The sequence below is a fragment of the Equus quagga genome, chromosome 8 (genome assembly GCF_021613505.1).
Source record: "Equus quagga isolate Etosha38 chromosome 8, UCLA_HA_Equagga_1.0, whole genome shotgun sequence".
Taxonomy (NCBI): Eukaryota; Metazoa; Chordata; class Mammalia; order Perissodactyla; family Equidae; genus Equus; species Equus quagga.
The window spans coordinates 26,071,445-26,081,259 of NC_060274.1; the positions used below are offsets into that span (position 1 = coordinate 26,071,445).

The following is a 9,815-nucleotide window of genomic DNA, read 5'->3' on the forward strand; positions in this document are numbered from 1 at the left end:
CATTTTGGTACCTATTAATACATCTTAGTTAGAAGAATACATGTCTGAACTATATTTTTATGGGCAATTATGATCCAAATGTGATATATTTGTTTTACTCTGTGGCAAAAACAAAGATTCAACTGTAGCACAAAGACCAATATATTTAAAGGTCATGAAAAGCAGAGTACATGATGCACAGACTGGAGAATTGGGTCATTCCCTTTATAATGTGACACTACGCTGTCACTGAGGAGCACATTTAAAATATCACTGAGGAAGTGAACTGCAACGTGTCCTGAATATGACAATGGTCATGTATGCCTTCAACTACCTCTCAGAATTGACTCACCATCTCTAGACATCAGTACAAGGAGAGTTACAATTCTTTTATGGAATAAAAAATTCACACATTTGAAATTTCACAGAAAATTTTAAGGCCAAAGTATTGTGGGTTCATTTCTCTTAACCTCCAGGGTCAAATCTGATGCTTTACTCAAAACCACAGTCTCTTCAAATCTCAGCTCAACCTTATGACCTTTGGACTGAAGTTCTCATCATTTTAAGCTGCCAGGATCGATCCAACTCTTGGTTGAAGGGTCTGAGTAGACCCTTGTGCATTCAGGCTGGTAATTAGTAATTTACCAAGAACAGAAGTTCCACAATCCAGTTTGTATTTGGCAGTCATGCAAAATTGGGTGTTGTCACTAACCAGCTGTCCAAACAAGATTTATCTGAAGCTTCAATTTTCTCATTAACCTTCTTATAGAAAAAATTTCCAAATTCAGTGCCATCATTCACATGAATCTTCATGTAAAAGTCTGAAGATTTGCAACCCAGGGTGACGTTCTCCGACAGTTTGGATTTGCCTGTATCAGAACTGCTCTGATGGCCATTGAGCCAATGTTCAAAGGCCAGCAGAGCTCATCCATAAACTGTTGTTCTAGAAAAATCTCTATCAGCATTATTGCCAAGACTGGCACAATCCTGTTTATGGGAAGCCTTTAATTTTCTGTGTTTGGTACAAATACCATTTCAAGAGTCACTTGTCAGTCAGTTCTTTCTGGAAAGTGATTTCTGTCCCATAAGTACTGTCCCTATTTCATTTTTGGATAAAGAAGTACATGGCAGGTTGGCTATCAGGCAGCGGTAAGCTGAATCACCCTTGGTGAGAGAGAGCCCACGTTGTTGGGCCATGAGGGGCACCTATCTCTTCCTCTGCACACAGTGTCATTGCTCAAGGGCTGGGCTGCCCAGACTGACAGACATCTAACAGGTGAGTCCTACTTCCCAGCTGTGGCTGAGTACCTCCTCTATCGATGGCCCTTTCAAGGGTGCTCTGATACGAGACACCTAAATCCACAGACTTTGCGCCCACCTCCACAGGGCCATCCTTATGCCTGTTCCTGAGACCACCTTGTCTCTGATTTTCCTATCCTGTTCTTTCCAGGCCCCTGTTGGGCCAGCCAATACATTGGATACTCTTTAAGAGTCTGTGTATGCATTTATGTCAGGTTAGTTCTTTTTTTATATATAAAGTCTATGAGTGATGAGCTGTTCATTACCAACTGACAGCATTTCCTTTAAGTGTTATTCCTTGGCGACAAACAGCATTGTCTTCTCTGGACCCCGTGAGTGGAGCTGCAGTTGCCCAATACATCAGATGGATTCATATGTTAATAAAACCTGAGATTTTTCCTTCTCTGGTGTCGATGAAAGAGACTTGTTCTCCAAGATCGTTGCTATAAGCTGAGAGAGAGGCAAAGGGGAAATGAAGGTAGGTGATCTGCGGCTCCGGGCCACCTGTTCACTTAATTGACTTATTCCCTCTGCCCAGCAGCTTGGGCTTGATCTCAGATGAATTATTTCCATCATGAAATGGATTCTCGCTCTTAGAACTTGGTGGATTGGAGGGTATCCAGGTCGTGATGCACTGCTCTGTTTTCAGTCACTGGATGTCAGATGGTCAGGCACTCAGCGTCTAACAGAGCTCAATAGGCTGCAAGCAGCTAATTTCAAATACTTAGTAGTTCTCGGGGACGGAAGGCCTGTCCTTGCCCCAGAACACTAGGGGTCCATCCTACCATTTCCTGTAGGCTGTCATAGACCCTCGTAAGATTATTACCTACCAAGGATATCTCTAGCTCAGCCAGATCTGCCAAGGGGCCGGGAGGTTTACACTGCAGCCTGGACCTATTGTAGAACCCTCTCTTGCTTGGCGTTTCACTAAAATTCTGGAGCCTTCGGAGCCATGCGATAAATAGGTCAGAGAAGCATTCGTAATTGCAGAACATGCTTCTCTAAAATACAAAGATGCCCCAAAAGCACTGTCTCTCTTTCCTAGTGGTAGGAGACTCAAGATACAAAAACTTCATATCTACCTTGGTGTGCTCCTGATCATGGCAGGTCCTGGATCTTTGCAGGGTTTATTTCCTACACTCAGACATTATCTTACCAGCATACTCAGAGTACTTGGCACTTCAAGTTATATTAGCCTGCTGTCATTGCATAGTTGATCAGTGTAATATTCTGTAAAACATAAAAATAACTAAGTTCTCTAGATTATATGATGACAGAGAGAAGGAGAATTAACACAACTCTTGGAAAAAAACAAAAATGCATACTGCTTTCCTTCTCATACAAAAGCAAACTGCTTCTGATCATTTTTTTCTAATTTCTTAGATCAAATAAACCAAGTATAAGATGCTGTGTTGATATAACCCAGAAAAGATATTACTTCGGGCACAGCAAGTGCAATTGGAGCCAAACCTTTATTAAGTTTAGGGTAATCTATTATCATTTTCCATATCCATCTGCCTTCCAGAGTGAGGTGGGTGAATTGGTCATTAACGTGACGAGGACAAGCACTCTCATAATTCCTTGAGGGTGGCGCCAACCTCTATAATTCCTCCTGAGCTTTGCTTCAGGTTTGCTATGTTGAGTGGGTGGAGAGGAGGGAAATTTTAAGGGCCGTCAGTTGAGTTTTTTTACTATCTTAATGGCTTTTACTTCACGAGCTGTAGAGGTGATGTGAGTGTTTTCCTGCTTAGTATAACCCTCCCAGTTACGTGCTTGTGGGCTGGGAAAATGACCACAGGGCAAGCCCATCAGCCCTTTGAAACCATGATGAGATGAACTCAGAACAGAACTCCATTCACCTGGCCTTTTTAACACCCTGCTGTAACTGAGGAGCATGTCAAGTCCACAGGGCATGTCAGCACAGACCCTATGGGCCACAACCCTCAAAAGACCTGAGTTGCTACATTCCCAGGATACCTTTACTCCAGTTCCTTTGGGGAAGGTTATGAGGGAATGTTGTATATGTTTAGAGTTTTGAAGTTCTTCTTCAAAGGAACCCAAATTCCTTTGAGAATGATAGGTTTTAAGTTTGTTCCTTGGATCAAATGTAAAATTTGGCAAGAGATAATGATTATCCATTGTGGCAGTGGATATAGGCCTTTTATTGATTTATTTTTCAATCCTTTTCTGGTTGCACAAGTTTTTTATTTTTTTCTGGTTCCACAAGTCAAACAATACTCTATTTGGCAGCCATCTCTCTCACTACTCGGAACAACATGATCTATTAGTCATGGCTATAAATTCTTGCAGAATGAAGCACTAAGACGCCACTCCTTTCTTGCCATTATGGTAAAAATATCCACTTTGTCTCTGATGTTATGTATCATCACTTGGTTTTCCCTATTATGGAAATCCATCAGCTCTATGTTAATAAAAAGTTCAATTGCAGGACAGCATCTCTTACTATCAATCCTATATGATAGATAATAACTAACATTGAGCTTGTCAAAGATACTGGCATTCCCTCACTAGTACATTTCTATTTGCTTTAGGGAAGAAAATGACCTCTGGGCCACCTGGGTAGCATAGTCATCTCCTGGTCTCACACAATAACTCTCTTCTAATGTGCCTACTTTTCTGAGGCTTCTGACATCTACCTTAATACTCTGACAAATCAGTCTTGGTATCTCCACCTCCTTTTTTTTGTTTTTTAAAGATATTATTTTTCCTTTTTCTCCCGAAAGCCCCCCAGTACATAGTTGCATATTTTTTTTAGCTGTAGGTCCTTCTAGTTGTGGCATGTGGGACGCTGCCTCAGTGTGGCTTGATGAGCGGTGCCATGTCCGTGCCCAGGATCCAAACAGGCGAAACCCAGGGCCGCTGAAGCTGAGCACATGAACTTAACCACTTGGCCATGGGGCCAGCCTCTCCACCTCATTTTTAGTAGTCAGTCCTTCATCATGTCCAAATTTCAAAGAGCCATTCTGTGGAATTGTGTTTCTCAAAACTTAGCATACGTCAGAATCACCTAGAAGCCTTCTTCAGTCACTGATTTCTGGACTCCAGCCCCCAAATTTGCTTCACAGGCTTGGGACGGGGCACAGTAGTTTGTGTTCCTAAGAAGTTCCCAAGTGGTGCTAATGCTGCCGGTCCAGGGACCACATTTGAGAAGCATGGGTGTAATCACTGCTCCTTCTCTCCCCGTATCTCACTCCACCCCAATCCGAGTGAGAGTCGAAGGAAACCTGAAGCTGAAGCCTGCAGGGTTCCCACCGCCCGCTCACCAAGCTCATCATCTGACTGGTGAGTGACCCCGCTCCAAATCCCAACTTAAAGGCTGCTTTCTAGGCTCTGCAGCACAGCTGCTCTGGTCTGGTCCCTCTGACAGGCACGCTGGAGACAAGGACCTGGAAGTATACAGTTCATTGGGAAGGCATCTCAGAAAACAGAAGGAAGGTCATGGGAAAGAACGACGAAAAAGAGTTCCTGGACGATGAAGACTGTGTTACCAAGTTGGTTACTACCGCGAGCAACGGAGAGACTCTCTCCCTGTGGTTACTATCTGAGGAATCACGTAGAATTTGCCACAGAATTAACCCCCCAGAGGATGGGGAGCTGGAGCACCTAATTCCCTCTCATCCCTCATTATTTGAAACTTCTCCCTGAGACGTTAATTCCTTCATACATTTTGTGATCCTGCAAGCTCACAGGTGAGTGACGTTTAGCCTAATGTGGAACACTGGCAAACCTGCATGGAAATGTCCCCCAGCTGGGCCACGGAGACGTGCCCCGTGCTTCCCACTGGCCTCCTACAGCACAGTATTTACATATACATAAGTGGAGTACAGAAGAAACAGCTGCCAGGTGGAAGACACTTGGATCTGGGGAAGAGTGTTTAAGGCGTTGGGCCCATGTTGGGAAGGAAGGGGGGCTGTAGGAGACTTCAGTTTTTTACTTTAAGCTCTAGGGAGCATTTTGGCTTTTAAAGCTGTGCATATGCAACATTTCCATTAAAAATTAAACGGTGTAGTTGACAAATGCATGAGCTATGGACTAAAGCAGTACTCCTTACAGTTATGCTACTGCAGCATCTCCTGCTTAGCTTTCCTTTACTAAGCCTTGCTTCTGCTCCGTTTCCTCCCCTTGCTTCAGCTGAGATGTAACAACCTGGAAAGGACAGGTTCTTTCCATTTCTTTTCCACAGATGGCTCTGGCTTGATCTGCCAAAGACCCACCCAGGAATCCTGACTCATTGAAGAGGGTGGAGATTTTCTGAGCAAAGGGAGGTTGTTTTCTCTTCCACCTCCTCTGAGGCAGCTCCCGGAGCCAACCCCTAAAGCCAGAATCAGATAACAGGAATTCAAACCCTGGCTTCACTCTGAGCTGTGAGGTCCAGGACCTCCAGCATCAGCCAGTTTCACTGAGTCACTAAGAGTCTAGGAGGTAAATAACATTTTTCTCTTTTGCTTTAATGAAGATTAAATGAGAATTGTCGAAATTACATTATTAAGTTTCTTTTTTTTCTTTTCAAAAGCAAAGTGCATATTTAGTCCTGAAGGTTTTTAGTCGCAAAAATCCAAGTCCTGGATCCAGAAGTAATTTACCCCATTATTAGATTGCTCTGCAGTATTCGACACACTCTTGTCTGTGTGCAGCTGAGACCGTGCACTTCCTGAGAACAAGTACTTCACCTTTTTCACCTCTGTGCACAATTTTCTAGCCCCAAAATGTTGAGTATTATAATTGTTGATAATTAATAATATGTAATATCTAATATTTTTTCAGGAATAGGAATGTTAATGAAAGGCCATGTTTTAAAGACAAGAACCCCAAACTCTTGTCCTCATTGTTATATAGGATTCCAAATCTGCATTTTAACCAAGCCCACTCTTGGTAAAAGGTGCCTTAAAACGTGTTTATCATCATTACTTTTATTGTGAGAGCTTCAAGCCAGCAGTGCAACTGGGAAGATGGAGGGAAGAAGCTTATCCTGGCCAGGTGGAACTCTTCTACCCCTTATAAATCACACCACAGAGGGAGTGCCCGGGTTTGTCCACACTGAAAATCACTGCTTTCCGGTGGGATCACTTCCACATAATCACATTCTCGTATATACTTATGTACCGTCAATTCCAATATACCTCCGTCAAAGACCAGACTAAAATAGCTAAAAATCTGCTACATGAATATCACATTCACAGAACTTCCAAATTGAAAGGAAATTGAAGAACCATTAAATCAAACCACTTACTTTTTAAAATTAAGTAAACATAGCCCACTCAGAAAAATAAATCTCCAAGTAAACATGGAGAATCGGGCACAGATTTGGTATTTGAAATGAATCACCTGAGTTTTAGTGCTAGTTCTCATTATAGCCCACTGACAGATTTTTTTCTTGATTTAACTGAAATGCATTTACTCACTGATGAATTTGACACCAAAGCAGACTAAGTGATCGGTGAATTACATCATCCCATTTATAGTAAACATAAAATGTCAATGCTGGATGCTGGAAAAAGCCAAAATACTGGTAATTTAATAATGTATGACTTCTAGAGAGAAATTAGTAATGATTTCATTCAAGAAATGGTGATGAAATAATAGGTAACCGCTTTTCATGAGAATAAAAATAGCAATTTTCCTATTACATTCAAAATATTTGAAATTTTGAAAATAATTTTAAGAAAACGTGTGAAATGCATAATTAGGTGAAGACCAGGTTTAAAAATTCACAGTAGCAGAAACGTATGTGTGCAACAATTTACATTACAACATCCATTCAAGACTAATACCTCATTTAATCTTTAAACACCTGGGGGTATTAGGATTTCTGTGTTTTTATCAGGTAAATAACCAGAGCGAGGGCTGTGAGGTGGTTTAACAGACGCAGACAGCAGTCAAGGGCCAAGCGGGAACTTTGCTGACCACAGAACTTTTGTTTTGTTCATGCATTTGTCTGTTATTTGTTCCATTAAGCTGCTTCCCGACAGTTAAATTATATTCTGTTGCATAACCATTTCTTAGTTAGAAAAAAGTCAGGAGGAAAATTAATCAAAATGTAAAAATTACTGAAAATGTCTGATCTTTTCAATAATGCTCTGTATTTCTTTAACAAAATGTCATTCCAAGTAGGCATAGCATCTGCAAACTATGATGAATTTTTAATAAACAATGTAACATAAAAAGATATTTAGAAATTCTAGGCCAAATATCCCTGCTGGCTCTGTCCACTTATTTTCAGTTTGAAGGATTCCCCATTTCTTTCCTAAAGGTCATGGTGTTATTTATTTGTAGACATTTAACTATTTTAAAGCAAAAGTTATAAGAAGCTAACATATTACTTGACTTTGCCAAAGTACTGAGATTATTCAGTGAATGATATATAATTTATGTTTCTTTTCACCTTTGGAAGATAGTTACAGCTCTCATAAATCGGCTATTCAAGAACCTCTCAGTGACTTAAAACAAGCACAGAGGAGAAAGTAAATGCAGTGCGTGGAGAGTGATCGTTAATAAGGTCGGAATCTGTTTTCCTTGTGCCCTTAAGACTCCAGCAGATACTGGATTCAGAAATCTGCGTATGGAACAGCCAGGAGGCGTGTTGTAAGGAATAGAAACTGGCAGCCACAAACAAACAAATAATACATTGTACAGATATCAAGTAGCTCCCAGAATTGGTGGAGAGACTTCGCAAACGGACAGGCACAAGGAGAGGCTGGAAGGGAGTACGGCCATGGCCAGGCCCAGAAACAGCCGTCACTCGCAGCAGAGGTGACATTTCTGCCCCGGGCACGGCCAGGCTGCCGCCACCACTGCCCTGAATGGCGTCGGAACTGTTTCCACATATTCGTATCACAAATTTCAGACCCAAAGCCTCCAGGGAGGATGTGATCAGGGCCAGTCTGTTGCAGGTAGATGAGGCTGCGTCTGTCTCCCTTGGTTTGCTTATTTGGACAAGGAGCATTTCTTCTCACACCAGAGAGCATCCTCTCCAAAACAGAACCCGTGCTCAGATGCGGGTACAGACAAAAAGACGGCCGCCCGCAAGCACGTCTACGCTGAGTCACAGCTCAAACGGCGTCAATCTTTGCCAGCGGAGGAACCCTTCTTCCTGTTGGCGTTTCTTATTTTATTATTTCGGAATATCGGGAGGCTCTTCCCTTGGTCTGTGCCGTTGATGAATAATTTTCATTTCTACAAATGCCAACTAAAAATATGAAAATGTTCTAAACAGTTTTTAATTAAAAATGAAATTAGTTTTACTGAAACTTATAGGGAAAATAGAAGTACATTTCTCGTGTTTATCGTATGGAAAGACGTCAAGAAGAATATTCGTAGTACTTGAAGCCATTAAATATTATGTCTGTGTAACTGAGAAACAGCAGGAGACGCTGTCATATATATAGCACTTCTAACGTGTTCATACCGTACACGCAGTATTTTGAATTTTCAAAGTGAGTTTATATAGATTATATATTTTCATCGTTGAAACAAACTATGGAGGAAACTGAGGAACGAGGACAGGACTCAGTTAACACCGGGCTAAGACAAGAACGGTTTCGTTACGTCCTTCAGCACTCCCTGCTGGTACTGCGGAAGAGGAATTGCGTCGATGCAAGTCCATCTACTTTTCCCAAGCTACACCTCATCTCCTTCGTGCAGCGTGTTCTTTCTCTGCGCGTTTCAGAGGAGTTCGAGGTGCGTGATCAGAAGGAGCACTAACGTGGCCCGATTCCAGCTGTTCCTGGAATTGAGAGGCCTCATTCTGCTGTGAACTTCTGCCCTGGCTTCAGAAGAAATGGGTTTTGTCATTCCCGTGAAGTGACAGCCTTCATCAATCCTCGGCCTCCACCCCTGTGGCTGTTCCTATTCAGCTGGAAGTGTGTGGGCTTATGAAAGAACCATGGGGTTGCCATGGGCGTTCCTTTTTTTACATTTTTTATTTTTCCAAATCCCTCTAATTTGGATGACCAAAAGACAGCATTAGAAATAAAATTTCCATCCATGTCGTGAAGTTAGCTGGGTTTGAGAGGCCCTTGAGGGCCAACCCTAGTCTAGAGGGGACCAAAGTTGCCCTCCTTTCTGTCCCAAGGAAATTCAGAATCAGGTCTCTGCCAGACGCCGTGGATTGGCTGAACCCAGTATTCCCAATCCAGCTCCACACTTGTTTCTCAAACTCTCTTGCAGACAGAAATAGCCACCAACAAGACGCCAGGTGGAATATGGCCCGAGAGCAGGGTAAAAATGGTTATTTTTCAAAGGGTAAAGAATGTATGGCATACACAAGGAAGAGAAAATTTAGATCTTCCTTTGAAGTTTGAAACAAACTCTCTCTCCAGTTAATTCTCATTAGTTGAAATTGACACCGTAATCCTTGATCTAGGCAAACAAACAATCTGTAGGATGGGGAGTGACTGGTACAGCTGGAATGGAGACCGGGTCTGCAAGCCAACACCACAGCGAATCATATAAACACCTTGTGCCGATACTGTTATTGCTGTTCAGTTCAGTCAGGGACCGAGGCTGCTCTGAGGATC

General features: G+C 42.2%; 1 pseudogene; it reads right to left on the reverse strand.

Moving 5' to 3' along the window:
• Positions 1-413: 413 nt before the first annotated feature.
• On the reverse strand, positions 414-4,057 carry LOC124243821 (voltage-dependent anion-selective channel protein 3-like; annotated as a pseudogene).
• Between the last annotated feature and the right edge of the window lie 5,758 nt (positions 4,058-9,815).